The sequence below is a fragment of the Cyanistes caeruleus genome, chromosome 8 (assembly GCF_971803275.1).
Source record: "Cyanistes caeruleus chromosome 8, bCyaCae1.hap1.1, whole genome shotgun sequence".
NCBI lineage: Eukaryota > Metazoa > Chordata > Aves > Passeriformes > Paridae > Cyanistes > Cyanistes caeruleus.
This window is the reverse complement of record NC_141708.1, coordinates 4,942,509-4,962,088: the sequence shown is the minus strand read 5'-3', so window position 1 is coordinate 4,962,088 and position 19,580 is coordinate 4,942,509. Positions and strand designations below refer to the sequence as shown.

Sequence of the window (19,580 nt, the reverse complement as noted above, 5' to 3'; positions counted from 1 at the left end):
CCCAGTGCAAAACTTCTCCGTGAAAAAGAACTTTTTAAGCTTCACAGCAGAGATGGAGTTTATTGCATGAGCCACTGACTGCTTAAAAATAGGGATCCTCTGCCAAACTGATTGTCCAGGTCAGGCAAAGAGGCAGCACCAGGTAGCAGCTCTCCCCACCCATTTGTGTCTGGTGGGTTCTCAAGTCCTCCTTAACCTCTCTCCACGCAGGAGAAGCACAGGACCTACCATGTTCTCCAGCAGAGCATTGGAAATATGAAGTAAAATGTTTATTTTCCAAAAGCAATTAGGTGTGAGTGAGGCCCTGTCTGGTTTGGGATCTGCTTCTAAAGGAGTGGGATAGAATTTGGCAAGTGCTGGCTTACCCAGTGAATGACGATATTTAAAAGTAAAAGCCCAGAGTTTGGAAAGCAGCATCCAAATAACTCCCAGTGGCTTCTAAACCATATCTTAAAGAAAAAAACAACCTTATGCTACTCTATATAATCTTCTGACTTCCAGAATACTTTGAAAGTGCAACTTAGCTATTACATCACAATAAGAATTCAGAAGAAAATTGTGTACAGCCTCCACCTACATTAGGCTGGAAGTATTTTGAGTCTGTTTTCCTATGCCCTGCTTTCCTTGCTTTTATTTTGACTGCCTCATGGGGTATCAGTAATTATTACAGAAGCAAAATGAAAATAAATCAAAGCTTTTCCAATAGGTTATAGGAAGTACAGACTCACAGCCTAGGAAATCTTACCAAATTCATGTCAGCTATTCAGCCTATGACCACAGAAATGCTTTAGGAAATTCATTTGTCCGAATTTTAGGTATCACACATGGCATTTTATGATACCTTGTGATGCTGGGGTGATTTGCCTCTGCTTTTCAAGTGCAATTAGCTGGAGACAGGCTGGGGTTTGTGCAGTTCTCTGCTGGGAGGCTGAGGGGATGCAGGTGGGAGAGCAGCTGGTGCCAACCATCACAGCAGAGCTCCTGGAGAGGGAGGTGGAGGTGAAAAACCTCATCCCCCTGTCACCTTTCCCCACTGTGCCCTGATCTGGGGGGAAGGCTCGCTGCTCAAAGCCTCACATTGTACCCACAGCCCTTATAAACACCATAAAACACCCTCTGCCTCCGTGTGGGTGGGCACTTAAAGCAAAGGCAAACACCCAGCAGCATCAGGCTGTGTTTTCTGAGCAGTGGGCAAGATGTGCTTCCAAAGTGACCACAAAGATGTGGGGAACACCTGCAAGGCTTTGTTACAGGGGACCCAACAGGAGCCCAAAGCCCACCTGCAAGCTCTCTGCGAAGCTGCTGCAACAACATCTGTAAGGCAGGAAAGAAATGCACCTATTTATTTATTGGTCATGTTTTGTTTGTGCCAATGAGATGGGCACACACCAGTCACTGCAGTGTGAGGGAAAATCACCTCCCCATCATCCCTGAGCAGCACAAGGACTGGGAAAGGACCAAAGGTGGTGGCTGTCCCCTCCAGAGGAGCCCAGGATGGCACACCTGCACCCATGGGTGTGGCACAGCACTGGCTGTGCACCTGGGCTGCTCCAAGACCTCTGGCTCAAGATTTACTCGCTAAGAACCCTGCAGGTACAGCTGTCATTCACACATGTCAAGCTGACAGCATATTTTTGTCAAACACACCTTGTCTAGTTTCACTTGATGTCTTGAAAATATCATCTCGAGTTGGGGGGAGACCAACTTGTTCCACAGGAACAAGTAACTTTATAGAACAAGAATATTACCAGTCCTGGATTAAGGCCAGAAGGGAATATTTGGCTTCCTGTGTTTTCCAGGGCAGACTGCATTATTCCACACAAGGATGTGTTTGAGAAAGACATCCCCTTTTGTGTAAAAATTTTAAGTGATGGGGAAACCATGCATGAGAAGTCCTTGCAGTGACTGACTGCTACTGAGGAAAAGTCATCACCCGTTTTCCACTTTGAATTTATGCGCCTTCAGCTTCCAGTCCTTCAGTCTGTCCTTGTTTAATATGTTTTATTTTTAAAATCTTCTAGTATCAGATTTTTTTTTATTTTTTTGTACATTTCACTCTGTAATAGGGTCAAAATATTGGCAGGTCACCTTTGGAAGTTTAAATAGATCTAGCTTCTACAGTTATTCAGAATTTTCTAGAGGTCATATTATTCTTTCATCTGTGTTTTGGCCTGTCTCCAGTGTTTCAGTAACAGGAGTAATACACACATTTCTTCCAGATTAGGTCTTTTAATTTCTTATTCCCTCTGCATTTCTTTATAAACTTGCTGCTGGGTTGTAGCATGGTTGACACCTTCCCAGCTGATGAGCTGCCATGAGGAACAGCACGCTTGGCGAGGCAGGGGAGCTTCTGCTGCAGCCCAAGGCTTCGGGAGAAATGAAAGGAAAACAGCCCCTTCTCCCTGGGTGTCCTGAGCCTCATGAACACAGCCAAGAGCACAGTAAATTAGAATAAATAGCCTCACACTGAGGGAGCCCTGTGCCCACAAAGGGGGTTCAGTGCTAGGAGAAGGTTTGATTTTATTCGCCTACATCTGTAAGAGCTTAGGAAAATGCCACGGTTACGTAGAGTGTTGTTAATGTCACTGCATCCCTATAAAACCCATCCCAGCAGTGGTCTGGAGTCATGGCAGGAGTACAGCTTGGAGCTGTGGAGGTCTCAGACCACAGAGGGTGATGGTTTTGTCAGAGAGCTTTCCCTGGACTCTGCCTGCAGGATCCAGCGCGTATTTGAGTCACATTTTACCCAGCCTCTCTTTCCCCCTGAGCTGAGAAAACTGGGGGCTGTGTGGGAGTAATTCTAAGGGAAAAGAGCAACTGCAGAGAATCTGGGATAGGTGTGGTGCTGGGTTATACCTGCCCACAAACCCTGTGTGTAGTCATGGCCCCCAACAAGGGAGTTTCTGGGACATACAAAGATACGTCCCTGCCCTGAGCTGGCTGAAGCTGATCTGAATCTTCATAGGCTTAAACACCTGGTGGGAAGAGTAGGAAATAGCTGTAGGATCACTGAGTGCAATCAGTGCCAGGAACAGCACAGAACCACGTCCTCAAGAGCCACATCTACACAGCTTTTAAATCCCTCCATGGGTGGTGGCTCCACCACTGCCCTGGGCAGCTGTGCCAGGGCAGGACAATCCTCCCACAAAGAGATTTTTCCTAATATCCAGTCTAAATCTCCTCTGGCACAATCAGGAGACATTTTAATCTGTTTCCTGTATCTGCCTAGACAGATCTATTTCCTGTGGTCATTAAATAACCCATTGGTACTCTTTAGGGGGCTTTCTCAGCCCTGTAGAAGTGGAAGGTAAATGGGGTTCTGCCCCTCATACTGTGAGTGAGACTTTTCAGCATTCTCTCTGTAAGATCTTTTCAGAGAGCATGACCCAGAAAATATCAGGCTTTACCTTTATTTAGCTCTCAGTGACAATCAGGGGCAAACCCATCCTTTCAGTGCTGAACTGGATAAGCTGGATTGAATAATAATTGCAGGGTAATAAATAGGTTATCCCAGGATGCGATTTTTACAAGTTTGCTTTTCGCAGATGAGCACTGAGCACACATCACTGAGCTTCTACTGTTTTCCCTCCCTTTTCTCAGAAAAAACAAAACAAAACAACCTCCCTTTATTTGAATAATGTCAAAAATACAAAATTAAAAAGCCTAAAGAGATCATCTGAGGCTGAAGAGACATTTACAAACCCTGGGATTTTCATAGGTTTAAAAAATAGATCTGATGTTGAATCGTTTGAAGTTTTCTTTTGACTTGACAAAATGGCTTTTGTAGGTCTCCACTGATATTTCATTGTAAGAAAGAAAAGGCAGGGTTAATGTCTGTCTCCCATCCTGGGACATGGGTTCAGGTCACCTTTTGTGATCTGCTTGAGTATTTTCAGTGTCCTGCAGGAGTCAGAGAATCTTTCTCCTCCAGGTTGGCTCTCCCAGGTAGCCTAGCCCCCTCTTTAATGCTGCAGAAAGAAGAGGTGTGCAGAGCTGTGTTTCTGCCTCCTGCAAATCATGGAATTATTGCAATTTTCAGTCCAAGGGCTAATCTTTCAGCTGGCAGAGGCAAATTAAATGTCCCAGCAGTAATGGGACATTATTCTTGTCCTGCTGTTGCTCCTGGGATGATGTGACCATGGGCAATGTTCCAGCTGGTGCTGCACACCACAGCAAAGGCAAATCAGAAAGGAATAATAATTCTGAAAGCATAATAAAAAATAAGTAAGGGTATTAAACAATTCCTTTGTCTCTTTAGACTCTGTGAATTGTTCTCAAGGAGTGACATGATAAAGATCTGCTCTGTCAGGGAGGAGAAAATATTTCTGGGGACGTGCTTTGGGGAATTCTGCTTTCCTTAAGGAACACCAAAGTTGTATTAACACAATTCTCAGGGTGTAGGGGCTGCTCTCATTCTCTCCTGGTTTAGGAGACTACAAAATTGCAGATTTGTGCTCATTATGCTACAGGCAAGCAGAGAAGCTATTTGAAATGTTGTCTAAATTCTTTCAGTCTGACAGGTAAGTGATTGCTCTGTTTGGATTAATGGGCCATTACTACAGGATGTCCCTGCAGGCTCAGGTTTTGTTCCTTCCCTCCTGGCAAGCTGTAGCATGATCCAGGTATGCAAGTGCCAAAAGCATCTCTTCCATCCTCCCTGTGTCACACACTCAAGTGCTGGAATGTCAAACAAACACAACACATCCCACTGCAGTCCTGTCATGCTGGCACTGCAACCTGGGCTTAGGAAAGAAAAGGTCACTTCTGTCTTTTTGCACAGAAACTGGTGGGTTTGTTATGTCAAGCTGATAATGTTTGCTATCAAAGGCATGAAAGGATTAGTAAGGAGAGATGGAACAATAAAAAAATAAAAAAATAGAGAAGATGACAGCAATGCTGATGCAAAATAGCCAGAGAACTTCCCAGTGGTTTTGCATCCTGCTGGTGGAGGCTGGTTCTGTGTCTGGGCTCACTGGAAGCCCTGCCTGGGGACCACTCACTTACCTCTTCCCCACCAGCAATTCTTCTCCTCTTTCAAGGATGACAGGCCAAGAGCATCCCAGGGTGTGCTGAGCTAATGCCAGCAGCGTTTCTCCTTTGTGGATCAAATAGCAGGAATTGAAATGAGCCTTCCTCAAATTCTCTCTCAGGATCTCCTCCAGGCAAAACTTTGAGGTTTGCATAACTCTGAAAAGTAATCTGACTTGACTTTGGCAATGAAAAAGAAGCCTCTTATTTGTGCAAAGAAAAGATATATTTCTTTTTAGTAGCATTTTTCATTTCTAATATGTCACTTCTGTCTTCCCCCTTTTTTACTTTTTTTTTTTTTTTTTTTTGTCTTGCTGTGACTTTCCCCTCTTTTAAGGATATTTTTACATATACTGTTCCAGGCATGCTGAGACAAGAGTAAGATATGTGTAGTAGTTTATCAGAATGTATGAATCTGGTGTGGTCAAACAAAATATTTCAGTTACTGGTCTGAATGTGTTGTTGGAAACTGGAGGATTATACAAATAAAATATGGAAAAGCCAATTTTCCTTTGTTTCTTGAAGTACTCCCAGAAGCTTCAATAAGGGCAATCCAAAACAAAGAAAAACAAAATAAAACAATGTCCTTTGCAATTAATAGGTAAAAATGTGGCTTTAATACAATACAGTATATTGCCAGAAGAGAAGTAAAGCAGCTATCACCATTTTTGATCAAGGCAAAGGATTTGTGTGACACTTTAATTTTTCTCATATGAGAAAGTTTAGTTTGGAGCCAAGTACAGCCACAGAGATGCCAAAATGTTGTACCTTCTGCCTTGAGAACTTTGGGCTAGCAGTTACCAGAAGGTTTAGTTCAGGACCCACTAGATCTGAAAGTTTCAAGAGACAGCTTTTGCCCCGGAAGTGGATATTTATTTACCAAAAAGAAAAACCAGATTTTATAAAAGTGATCAAGCTGTGGCTGCTCCAATATTCCCATGATGGGTTCTTTTGAAACCCTTGGCTCTAGAAAGCTCTGTAGTGATAATCTCAAATTCCTGATGCTCTGGTGTGTCTCAAAACACATCACAGCTATGCCCTGCCTTCAGGCAATCATTCTCCCCTCATTCAAGCTGTAATCTTTTTGGGGAGAGGAAGGAGAAAACCTGTGTCTAGCTGCACATTATGTGTTTAAACCCAGAAACATCAGAGGGGCCAGAGCAAGGGGGGAGCTGCTGGGACAGGCTGGGAGGAGGCCAGGCTGGATCCCATCCATCACAGGTTCCAGCTCTAAGAGCCCAGAGGAAAATCACAAGGCCCAGCATCAGCCAGGCCCAGCTTTCCCTGCTCCTGTGTCAGCTCTGGGGCCAGGAGCACAGGTTGAGAGTCCTTGATGTTCCACGTGGTGATGCCCCTGGAGCTGCAGTTAATATTAGAGAGAGCAACAAGGGAACAGAGTGCTGAAAAAAGGGGCAGCTTGATGTGATTTATTGGGAGGGCTGAATTCCTCATTAGGATGTCATGCAGAAAAAGGGTTTTAGAGCACCAGGAGTTTTTAGGCTTCCTATGGCCAGGGCTGAGTGTTTGCAGTGGGATGGGCAGGCAGAGGATGCTTTTGTCCTACATTGCATGACCACTCTGCAGAGAAAAGCACCTTTTCTATTCTGTGTGCCTCTTCAAGCCTTTACACTCTAATCCTTCCCATAAATTAAGAGGCAGTAATCACCTACTGCTTCCCCAAGTTTCCTGCTCCTGTTTGATGTCATTGTGCTTAATTCATCCTTTACGCTGGGGTTAAGCCTGGCTTGCTTTTTTTTTTAGTGCTGCCTCTATTTAATCTTCTTAATTTATATGTGTGTTTGTTTAGAACTCTAAAATAGATATAAATAGTAAAATGGAGACATCCCTGAAACAAAGAGAACCTCAGTTCAGAGGAGCTGGAAAGAATTGTCTTTGTCAGCTCTGAGGAGATGACATTCATGAGAAATTGTGTAAAGAAGAAAGGTTTCACTTTGTCTTAGGTTGTTTTTTAAAGAGAAAACAGAACCTGGGAACAGATTTTTGTATCTTCTTTTCTTTTAGTATTGCATAAAAAATACAAAGACTAAATCTCCCTTCAAATAGATGACATCACTTAGAACACCTCTGTGTTGTTGGATTTCTTATTAAAATGAATATGCCTTCAGCTATTGACAAAACAAGTCAAGATCAGCTATCAATTCTGTGTCTCCAACCCGAAACAATGACTGAATTAAAGGTATTACTTAAGAAAAGAATTCTCTAGATTTTTCTGCAATCTTAGGATAGGAAGCTGTATCCAGAGTGCCATTGGGAGAGATGGAAATGGCAGAATAACATCCCTCTACACAGGACCCCCAAATGTTATAAATTAAACTGCCAGAAATGTGGCTCTATGCAATCATTACACTGATTTTAGGTTGTTGTTTAACTGAGCTTTGCTTAGTTAGGTGTAGATTTCTTTTCTGTCTTCCTAACCCATAAAGTTCTTACATTTTAGACAAGATCTAAATGGCATTTTTCAGTTGAATTAACTCAACCTTGTTCGTTTTTTTTTAATGTTGTCTCAATCTCACAAATTTCCTTTTCAACACCAATTTACCAAAGCTGGTTATATGAGTTCATTAGGCCTTCAACTGATTTTATATATAATTTTGTACAACAGTATCTGCATTACACATAAAGGGAAACCTTATTACTCTGAGTAAATTTGTGTCTTTCAAATACACAGTGTTTCTTCTATGTTCAAGTCCTGTGTAGCAGAAAAGGAATTATTTGAGATCAGCAAAAAAGGAGAATCAAAAGGAAGTCTTCATAAAATATTTAGGTGCTTGGTTGATGGTGATTTAGTCGATTAAATTTTGTCAAAGAGGATAAACAAGCTTCAAGGAGCGATGAGGGAAATAGAAACTCACAGCTTGTATCAGTGGATCCAGTATAGTTGGGTGCTCTGAGCTTTCTGTATTCCTTTAGTCCAAACCTGTGTTTGGTATTGCTGAAATTGTTCCCTGTGAGGGTGGGCAGGCCCTGGCACAGGGTTCCCAGAGCAGCTGGGGCTGCCCCTGGATCCCTGGCAGTGCCCAAGGCTGGGCTGGATGGGGCTGGAAGCACCAGGGACAGTTTGAGGTGTCCCTGCCATGTCAGGGGTGGCACTGGATGGGCTTTAAGGTCCCTTCCAACCCAAACCATTCTGTGACTCTGTGTTATTTCTAGAGAGACCACAGCCTTGTGACTCCTCTGATTTCTGCACAGTGACCATTCCCAGGCAAATAAATGTCTGGTCATCTCCTGCCCATCGCTGGAGTGACCCCCTCAGGCTGCTGGGACAGGGAAATCGTGTTGGCTTTGCCATGATCTGCTCTGTAAGTGCCCCAGTCCCAGCTCTGACCAGCTCCAATGGGCACTGTGTGCCCAGCACTTCCTCACAGTGACTCCTCAACACTAAAATTAGCATGTCTAGAGCCAGACTGAGAGGATTTGCATGTCTGTGTTGGGCTGAGTGTATTTATCCTAGGCTGACACCATCACTGTTAATAATCTCGCTGTAATTGAAGCTTGCCTTTGACATCACCTCCCGCCTGACTAATTGGATTGTGTCTCCTCGTTCTCCCTCGCTATTTATTCCTGTCTCCCATGGTCAGCCTGGAAGGAAACTCCCCAGCAAGCTGACCTGTCACAGAAAACAAGGCACAGGTTCATTTTTTATACCCAAGCCCTTGCTGGAGGAGCTGGGTGAGCGAGGTGGGAGCTCGTGCTCTGGTGCGTGGCAGAGCTCTGGGACTTCTGCTGTCAGCACAGCTTTGGAAATCAGTTTTACTCTTCTTTTCCTTCCACCATCATTGCTTTTATTGAGACAATGTGGGATTTTACAGGCCTCCAAATCTGAACATTAGCATTGTATTCTCTCAGGACACGTAAAGGAACACATGAATTGTGGGATATTTAAATTGTGTTTTTGGGGTAGTTTAGAACATGGAACACACCCTTCATAATTCTATTTATAAACATGGGGAGAGCAGTGAGTGTCTCAGCTAAAACAGCCAGCTGACTCTGTGGCTCACAACATATAAAGCACTTTCCTCATAATGTTTGCATCTGTGGGAATATTTCTTTTTCCTACACTTTGTCAGGCACTGAATTTGAATGACTGATCTCTTGCACGATAACTGACGTGGCTGTGATACAGCTGGCAGGCAACCTAAGACATTCTCTAATTTTTAAATAAATATGTTAAAATAACAGTGATTCAAACCGTGGCTATATTAAACTCAGTATAAATAACCTGAATTACATAAAGACAGCTATAAATTCATAACTTGGATTCACCTATGGATCCTGTATCAACCAATCCATTGTTTTAAAAACATTTTTAGGGAGAACATACTAGCTGACTCCCATGGCTTTTCTTGGAGGGACTGAGGAACTTTTTGCCCCTTTAGTCACCTGTAGTCTCTTGAAAGTGCAAAGAGCAACAGGACATCATGTTTTTCTATATACAGACAGACAACTGAATAATAAAACGTCTTCAGATTATTTTTTCCACTACAAGAGACACGTAATATTTCCACCAAATGCCTGCATGAAGTCACAGCTGGTGTAAATCAGCAAATTCCCATTGACTCCTTATGGGATGCAGTGCAGCTTTAGGAAGTGCCTGGCATTGTTATCAAAAGGGTAAATGAGTGATCAGCCAGAAACCTCAGACACAGCTAACACTCCAAATTCAGTGGGGCACAGTGCAGAAATCTTGTGTGAATTTATCTGAAACAGCTAAAGTGTGGGTTGGTTTTTTTTTTCTCACTCCAGAAAGGGTATAGCCATGCCATATGCACTAGAGTAAAAACAATATATATATAATTTAAGAAGTACATATTGCTTAACACAAGTGCTATTCCAAGCATGCAGAATAAATCCTACTCCTCGTTTTAGCAGCTGTAGCAATCCCAGTTCCCTGGGGAGCAATGGAAGTCTTGGCTAACCCTCCCCTGTCCTGCACCTCCCACTCCCACCCTTGGAGTGGGGTGAAAGGATTTCGGAGAGATTTACTGTGGCACAGAGCCTGAGCCTATCTGTTTAATTCCTGAGCTGTTTTCCCTTTGCAGAAGGAAAGTTCACAGCCTTTCTTTGCACACCACTTTGTGGTGTAAAACTTCATTAAAGCACTATTAATTAACCTGTGCTCAGGTCATTGACTGGTTACAGCAATGATCCTTCTGCTTCATCTGCTGCTGCTCGTGCTGGGATCTCCAGGGATTCCCATCATGGGAAATATTTGGGTGCTGTTAGATTTATATCTGAGTGAGTCTCAGGTTGAGATTTTTCATATTGTTCTGAGGAGTAGGACGCCAAATTCCCACCACTCTGATGAGAAAATAACCTTTCCCCTTCAAAAAGGGCTCCTGTGTCTCACCTGAAAGATTTCACTCACTCAGGTAAAAACTCACTGCTCAGAGACTGTTTTCATGTGTGCTGATCAGATGCTGCTGTCACAGGTGAACAGAATAAAAACAGGTGATAAAATCCCTTTTTTTTATAATCAACCTGTGAAGGTCTGCTGGATGCCTTTGAGTGCTGCAGTGCCCTTCCCAGTACCAGCTGCCCTTCTACACATGAAAATCTATAAAATAAAGGTCCACAGGCTGTATCCTGTACATAATGTTGATTTCTGTCTCCTAAACAAGATTAATACTTGGTTGAAAAATCACTTCTACCTATAATCTTCTGGGTAAAAAAAAACAACTGGGCTCACATGTATGCTCTCCTGTTTGAGTGGAAAAGGATAAAGGTGGCCTGTCTGATTTTATTTCCTTAAAAATTATTTATTTCCTCTCCCTTTCATGTTTTTTGTGCAGCTTTTGTAATCCCTGGAGACTCTGTATCTAACTGCATCAGGCAGGAACAATTTCTCCCCTTCGTCCCTGAAGCTCAGCAACAATTTTATTCCAAGCACCTGGAAGGTAAGAACAGGTGTTGTCATTTTTCTTCAGCACAATTTAATTTATTTATTTTTTCAGAGTTATTAATGACTAGAATGGTAGATTTCCATCCTTGTGTTCTGGTTTGCTTCAGAGCTCCCAAAAGGTCACAAACTGTCTAAAGTTTCAGGAGAGACTCCTGCTTCTTCCATGAGGGCTGTGCCACTGCTGAAGCTGTGAAATTGGACTTGTACCCAGATGGGATGACAGAAGGATATTCTTACTGAAGTTTTCATGGGTAAAAAAGAGATAAAGAAGGGAAACTAAAGCTCTGCCTCAGCATCCTCAACCTGCTGTGTGTGAGGGTTTGATTTACTGATCTCTCTGATTTATGGATCTTTGTGAGCACCCACACCAACCTTTGCTCCTGTGGGGCAGAACTGAGATGTGCACAAACAGCGCAGCTGCTTTCAACACAGGATGAGAAGAATTTATAGATCAGGACCTGCAGATGACTTTATTGTCCAGTCCCCAGCTCTGTGAGGCAGAAGCTGCTGGGAATAGCCATGATCATGGCATGGAACCATCTCTCAGAGTGACCATTACAGCTCCCAGTCACTTTCCCATTTTCCATAGGAGCCTTTTGTTCTGGGTAACTAAGCAGAAGAGGGGTTGTTTTCTGTATTTTTGTTGCCTTTGGCAAGCGCTTTGCAGCTTCCTGCACAGCTATGATCTTCCATAGAACCTGATATGCTAAATCTCTTCCACCTTCATCCAACCTGCCATGGCAGCAAGGGCAGGGCGTGCCAGGGGTGAGATAATGTTTGCATGAAAGAGAGAAGTGAATCAGAACCAGGTAAGCTCTGAGCTACCAAGATGACTTGGCTTACTGACAGCCTGTTAATGTAAAATGCAGGCCATGTTAATTGTTAAATATATTGGTCGTTCTTTACAAATTCTCATGAAACTAAATCCACCTTCAGAGTAAAGGAAGTCATTCAACTTCACCTTAAATGGAGATACTCCTATTTTAATTTGTGGGTATTCCTACTACTGCTGTCTCCCTTTTAGCATTTGTGTGTTCTCCTCCATTCTCCAGGAGACAGAAATGCTGGATGGAGCATCACAACAAAACCTCCTGGCTGCTGCTCCAGGCTGCATGTGTGACCTCAGCCAGTTCCCCAAAACTGCAAACAAATCCCTTTTTTGTTTTGCAAAACTGCAAAATAAATCCCTTTCCTGCAAAGCTTCTGAGAACTCATTCTATAATTCTTGCTCCTGTTTGGCAGCTAATCCTTAAAGGAATCACAATTTGTCGCGCTGAACTCCACAGCCTTAAAAGTTATAAATTCTGTGACTTTCTCAGCAGCATCAGACCCAACAGAATGTTTGGGACATTCAGCCAACTTTGGGACACATTCCTTGGTGCAAAATCATTAATATAATGGTAAGGATGTATTTAGTTTTACGTACCTAGAGCTACTTCCTTTTTGGAGCTTAGATGTCAATAGTGATTGCAAAAAAAAAGCTAAGTAATATCTTCAATTTGTTGTAAAAATAAAACCCTCCTCCCTAAATTTTAATACCATGATACCCTGTGCTCTTTCCAAACTTCTGTAAATGGTCTCAGAAAGAAATCCCTGAATCTGTGAAATGTGGTGGGTTCATTTAACATCTGGAAGTGCTCTCGTGGCCGTCCTCACTTGCATTCAGGCCGTGAAAAACGAGGCTGGCTGATGCCTTGATACTCAGACAAGGGGTCCCGAGTAGCATCAGTGCCAGTAAATAAAAGATTAAGTTTTCTGCACTGGAGATTGATGCTTGAAATTTTGGGTTTGGGCATTTCCTGAGGGCCTGTTGCTCATGCAGAATGCTGGGAGCTGTTTGTTTTCAGTCTGTAAATAGAGCAGCCAAGCTGATGCTCATTAGGTGATCTCTGCTGCACCATCTCTGCTGCATTCATACAGAATAGCGCCCTTATTGCATGCCCAGCACAATTTATTTCATCTTTTAAAATTAGATATTTCCACTGAATTAAAAAAAAAAAATCCATGTTCTTGGCCAGTAGGCCCAGGAGTTGAAGCTAACCATTAGAAACGGTTTCTAAAGCAACTTTTTGCAAAGTTTATTATTTTCATTTCTTTTGTTCAGGAACAAGAGCTTACAATTCCTGTGGTACTCTCCCCTGGAAACTGAAGGGAAGGATCACACTGACAATCATGATTTTAAAAAAAATTATTTAAAAAAATAAGCAAGCAAAGCCCAAAGAGGTAAGAAAGCAAATACTCAAGCATTTAAAGTTATATAATAAAATATGTAGATTTTAAAAGTTACAGGTTCAAAAGGCCCTTTGTATCTTCCTCTTAATAGAGTTGGGGTTTGGATCTTCCCTAAATGACTTAAAAAAAAGAGAAATTAAAAGGAGCAGTCCTGGGAATTTTAGCAGGTTAATTCCCTTTTTTGACATTTGCTGTGTGTTCCCTGATTTTCTGTCTTCAGAGTTTCAGAGAGCCATAGTGAAACATATGAAACATAGTGAAACACCATTTATTGATGAATAAATAGGATGTTGATGTGGTCACAGCTATGTGACTCAAAAAATGGCTGGAAGAAGCAAAGTACTTCCAAATAAATATTCAAAGAAATCAAATGATTTTTCAGACACCTTTGTGTCAAAAATGCTCACGAGTTTACACAGAAGGCACTGAGAGATGCTGCTTGTGTCCTTTTTGTTAAATTTGGTTTTAAGTGTACATTTTGCTGAACCAGTAAATACAGAATATCTTTCTCTGCAGGTGTTTCAGGGGGAAAATCTCTGCATTTTAATGCAGTGATGGTTCAGACAGCACACAGCCTGCAGTGTGGGCACAGGCACTTTCTCACATACACCATTCATAGCAAAATCAAACGATAAAAGGTCGAGAGAAAACTCCATTTTTATTTTTTTTTCTTAAATCCCACTACAAGGAATTCAAGAACAGAGTGTTTAATAATTATGTAATCTTGGCTAGAGCTCCACGATTAAATCAGTGAACTAGAGGATATTAAAGACGGGGGGAAATACCGTGGGCATAAAGCTCCCAGATGGACTGGAGCTCAGCAGCTGTGCTGCTGCTGGACACTCTGGACACTCTGGACACTCTGGACACTCTGGACACGGGGCAGTGACCCTCAGCTGATTGCACAATGACCACCAGGCCCAGCTGATGCTCCAGGGTCAGGGTTGGGGCGGTCACTGCACTCACCAGAGTCCATCTTGCATGAAAATTATCTAAAACAGCAGATATTTCTTATTTATCTCTGAGGAGTTACAGCTTCTCCCCCGAGCTTGCTGTGTCCTGGAGGAGCTGCAGGCAGCACTCAGGGGTGCTGTGTGTCAGCCCTACAGATTTCCTTCCAGAAATCCCCCCCAAAACTGAAGTGACAGCTTAGGATCTCATGACCTGTGCTGTGAACTTCACTCATATCCTTGCTGAAAGAAGTTTGTTTGTAGAGATTTTCTTTGTATTTACTGAGCCAAACAGAGGAAGTTCTCTGTCGTTTTCTTTTCATTGCAACATTTTCTTGGAATATTCTTTTGTATGTTTTTCCTTTCTTTTTGTTTGTGTGTTCTCTAGGAGGCACGGAAGAAATTTCCAAACAACGTATAAATTAGACTTTTCCTTCTTAATGTGACATGCTAGTACTCAAAGGAGTCTCATCTGTGCACTTGGGGCTGTATTCCTAGGGCAGAATTCCTTTCAAGCAGCCACAGATTCAGGGGTTGTGAATTTGGGGTGCCCTCTTTGCTATAAATGTCTTGGGTTGCCAGATGACACACTGACTTCTCTGCTACACCCTTCCCAAAACAGATATTTCTAATTGATTCATCTTAATAGACACCCCACCTGAAATATACTGACTTACCAATAGAACCATCCCCTGCAGGACAAATATTCCCTATTCCAGTGTGCCTTATTCTGCTGGATTCTCCTCACACTGGAAACAGGACCAGTTTTTCCCAGCAGATAATCCCAACAGAGGTGACCTTCCACAGGGCCTGGCCATGAGCCACTTTGCTGAGGCACCATCACAAAATCCCTTGCCATTGCCCACCTGCTGTAAATGACACTAAAGGTAGAGCTGAGACAACAGTTTACTGCAAAATGTGATTGCAGGCCCATTTTTCTTCATTAATTTGGTGTTAAACGTAACCTATTACAGGGGTTCCATTTAGGGAACAGATGGTAAATACAAGTTAATGCAGATACAGATTAAATAATATTGGCAACAGCTAATGCATTTCCACAAAGCACAAAGCTAATAAGTGCTAAATGTTCTTTAAAACTACGCTTAAATCATGGAAAATTAAATCCTTTGAATAGATTTGTTTTTCAATTTCTTCAGTTAGGAAGTATTTCAGTGAAGTTACTGGGTAAAGGACACCCAAGACCTCTGCCTATAAGACTTCAAGATCCACTCCAGGAAGCATTTTGAAGATTTTATTGCACTTTACATTTTTCCTGAGTTACAGTATCAAACAAATGCATTGTTTGAGCAGGGGAGCCAAAGCTGGATCACAAGAGGTGCCTGGGTTTTTCCAGCGGGAGGAAGAGCTGGTTCACGAATAGCACAGAAATTTTTTTGCCTAAGAAAAACCCCAAAGCATCCAGCTTCCACACGATAAAAGTGCAAGCAAGGGATTCCCCACACTGCAGCTGCACATCTGGACACAGCCTGCACCAAAATCCTTTCTCCTTTGCCCTGCTGATCCCTGCAGATCTGTGGGACTCACAGCCTCCTCCCAGGGAACATCAACCACAGCTCTTGTTCCTTCATGCCTGCTGCTTTCCCATGCAGGAGGATGAGGCTGGTGAGGATCCAGTCCCTGGGACATGGGCTGAGAGTTTAGGATCACAATTTCTAGGAAAGGGGCAAAACAGAAGTAGCCAAACCCTGTCCTCGTGTTGGTGGGATAGAGGTGAATTTCTTCACCCCACTCCTCACTCTGTTGTTTGGCTTGATAAGGAAGTGGCAGAAATGCTCCTGTTAAAAATTTGGTTTTTTTTTAATGTTAAAACAATATCTAAGGGAATTCCCACATTTAATTAAAATATAAATCAGACTCAGCTGACTCTGCAGGACCCTATTTCTGTGATTTCCTCTGGCTGTAGCCAAGTGAGGGAGACAGAGGGATGCAAGACGTGTGTCCACAAAATCATCTGCTGCATAACTGGATCTTCCCGAGTTCCTCTTGAGAACCAGGATCCCAAGCTCCTTGAAAATATCATAAATGCAAGTCAAAGAGCTGCAGTGACTCAAACAGAAAGGTTCTATTTTCTCTTTTTTTCTCCTTTAATCTGCTCCCCTCATTTTCTCTTTGCTGTCTCATCTCCCTGCCTTTCTTTGTCTGTGTTTTGAGGTATGCAGATTTAGACAAGTGTTTATGCTTAATCAGACAAAACCTCTTGCTTTGAAAACAATAATTATTCAAACATCTCGGGAAGAAAAGACAATGAGTGGATGTTGTGCACTGAAGCAAAATAAAGCAAGACAAAGAAAGTCTAGATTTATTACAAAACAGAAACCCAGTGCTTGCAAAACAATTTGCTTTAAGTGCAGTAATAATTCCTTGAGGCAGATTATACGAGCCACATGAGTTACATTTCAGTGGTGAGATCCAGCTCATTCTAGCAAGGAGGTACAGCTCCAAAGTTTAGAGCAAGTAGGCTTTGGCTAGAAAATGTGCTTTTCAGAATCACTGCAGAATCTAGAAGGATGGCTCTGCAACCTTCCAAACATCCAAGGTTGTGGAGTTTTTAGTTATTTATTTAACTTAGTGATGAGACGCCACAATCTTAGAGTAATGGCATTATATAGACATTATTCCATTAGAGGAGTGGAAAAATGTAGATATTATTTTCCATAATACCTACAGACTTGCTGGCTTGTTGATTCAGGGAATTCACCCCAAGAAAAAATTACCTGGAGTTCAGCTGGGCTGGCTTGCTGGCCCCTGTTTCCTGCCAGGCATTTGGGGATGGAGGTACTGGTGGTGTTGGGAAGGGAGGGAGGGTGGGACAGTGGTGTCACCCCTGACAGTGGAGTACAGCACACTCTGGTGCCCAGTTCCTGCTCACACTGACTCACTGTGAGCTTCTGTGAGGTAAGAATCCAACTCAAAGCATTTTCCTGTCCCCCACCCTGTTTTTCCTCTCCCCTGTTCCTTCCCCAGTTTGTGAAAGCTCGGCTTGAAATTACTGAGAATCTGTTTTACTTAGGTGGGTTTTCTTATACATTTATATAACATTGTACTGTTACAAATAATAAATTCTTTCCCTTCCTTAGCAGCCTCCAGCACATATAACTTTGGCAAGCAGCTTGAATAAACATGTCTCTTCCCATCAGGGCTGCATAAACATATTGGGTGCTGCCTGATCCAAGACACCTTTACTCTTTCCTAGGCATTTATGCAGTCTGCTGCAGGATGCTTTGGAAAAAAATGGAGTTTCCAGCATGACTGAAAGTGCTTCCTCCAGATATTTAATGTACAAATGATTTTTCTTTAGCAACCTCCCTTGCTCACTCTCTTCCACGTTCCACTTGGAAAGCAAACCCCTTAGCATTTATTTTATGTGAGCTCCACTTCAGAATGAAGTAGGACTACCATTCTTCTTGTTTATTTTTTGCAGTCTCATCTCAGTTTTTTGTGCTTTTGGAAGGCTCTTTGTCTCGTTTTCCCAATTGGCATTGATTCAGTAATTGATTTTTTTCTGGTTGTCTCCAAGGCTTCAATGCAAAAAGCCCCAGAGGAGTTGGGTACTTGACTGGAAAGTCACCAGTGATGTGGAGGCCCTGCTTCTCCTTGTCAGCTAGCAAAAATCAGTTTTTCTGGGATTTCTGGAAAAATGCAAGAATATTTTATATTATTATTTCTGGAAAAATACAAGATTTCTGGACAAAATACAGGGCTGGAAGCACCAGCTGCCCATGAGGTGTCTGTAATCCCTTCACCCCCTTTGCAAACCTCAGCGTGTGCATCCATCTCCTCCAGATCTTGCCAGAAGTCCTTGAGGGCCAGCTGAGCTTTGGTTCATGGTGCTGTCCATGAGTCCTGCTGTGCTCCTGAGCTGGGGGAACAGGGAGACTTGGACATTGTCACACTCTGCTCACAGCCACCAGCAGGAACGTGCAGTGCTGCTCTGGAAAATACACACCCAAATGGAAGAACTGTAGTTATTTAAATTAAGCTAGAATTAACCAAAAAATTGGGCCAGATCTATCTAGTCCAGGCTCTTTGTGCCCTAGGTGGAGTTTAAAAATGTTATAGTAACTTAGCTGATGATTTTTACTTTTTTTTTCTGGAATTTAAAGCAGTTTTGAAATTTTCAAATTTTCAGGAAGAAAACCAAGCTTTTTGAGAATTTTCTTCTGAGAGAAAACAGTGTTTACCTCAGAGTGGGGATTTTGTTAGTGGTGAAAGGTACCAGACTAACCAATACCACTCCTGCCTTGGTCATGAGGACAAGGGACAAAAAAGTAAATCAGACCCTAAAAAAAGTTTCAATCTTAGCAGCCTCATGGCTGAGTATCAAAATAGTAGTCAAATTATTTAAACCCATTTATTTACCAGAGTAAATCTAACAATGGGGCAAATTTCACCCCTATTTCCTCACATCAACCATTTCACCATCTCAGTTTAATCCCAGAGCTTCCTCTCTTCCCTGTGCTTTGCCCCAGTGTCTGTGACTTTGTGCAAAGGAGATGGGATCCAATACTTCGCCTGCTAAAAGGTCAGATGGCATAAGCTAAATGAGACCATTTAAAATGATTTTATCAATGTATTGCCTTTGAAATGTGAAGAGATTGAAGCTAAGATTTAGGGCAGAATTACTTAAGAATTGAGCTGACATCTTATTTACATTATTATTAATGGTAGCATTAACGGGACTGTCACACCCCCAGGCAGCTTTGCACTGTACACACAGGTCAAAGGCAAATTCCCTGCCCAAATAACAAACAACTGGAAAAAATTCACTTCCTTGTCTCTTTATTTTTGACAGCAGTGAAAATTTCAAATGGAGACACTGAAGATTGAACTCCAGTGCCACCTGCAATATCAAGAACTTTTGAATATAATGCAACCATCATGAAGCACAAGAAAGCATTTTAGATTTATAGTCACCTGAAAAACTACTGGTGACACACTGACACAAATAATTCATTTTACTACCTGCCCCAGCCTTCTGAATTTTATCCATCAATACTTTTCTTTCTGGCTGCATCCTTGTTTGAACTTATGTAGCAGTGATAATTAATTTGTTCTTCACGTAGTTTGAGCCATGAAAGTTTCTGGTTCCTTGGAAACTCTCTTCCCATTGTCCTGATTTTAATTAAACTCTTCCACTTTTACCTTTCAGTAGATTTTAATCTCATATTGGAGAGAATCTGGATGTTTCTTACCAAAAAAAAGGGAGTATTGATGGGGTTTAGGTATTGCAAGAATAGAAAGCTTTAAATTCTAGATCTCTCAGATGGATCTTCTCACCTTGGTCAGATCCACTCAAGGATTTAGACTCCCAAATGAGATTTTGGCATAATTTAGGGACCTATTTCCAGGAATAGGATGTTCCACCTTTCGTATGGGTCTCCCAGTGTGGAGAATTATTTACACTTTATCAACTGGCCCATTATTGGTGC

General features: G+C 42.3%; 2 long non-coding RNA genes across 6 annotated transcripts in view; one reads left to right on the top strand and one right to left on the bottom strand.

Annotated features, from left to right (window-relative positions):
• Positions 1 to 19,290, top strand: part of LOC111930998 (uncharacterized) — a 38,878-nt gene extending 19,588 nt beyond the window's left edge. The window contains exons 1-6 of one of the 5 annotated variants that reach the window (XR_015290218.1): positions 10,519 to 10,616; positions 10,839 to 10,943; positions 11,056 to 11,757; positions 12,191 to 12,348; positions 13,053 to 13,171; positions 13,697 to 16,467. This is a non-coding gene — a long non-coding RNA (uncharacterized LOC111930998). Of the gene's footprint in view, positions 1 to 10,518; positions 10,712 to 10,838; positions 10,944 to 11,055; positions 11,758 to 12,190; positions 12,349 to 13,052; positions 13,235 to 13,696; positions 16,750 to 18,943 lie in introns of those variants that run through there. The other 4 variants (XR_015290220.1, XR_015290219.1, XR_015290221.1 and 1 more) reach the window with 4 other exon arrangements.
• On the bottom strand, positions 13,822 to 18,082 carry LOC147651836 (uncharacterized). Its single transcript, XR_015290226.1, has 2 exons — positions 17,908 to 18,082; positions 13,822 to 17,780 (listed from the first exon to the last, which is right to left on the bottom strand). It is a non-coding gene; the product is annotated as an uncharacterized LOC147651836 (long non-coding RNA).
• Positions 19,291 to 19,580: the final 290 nt, after the last annotated feature.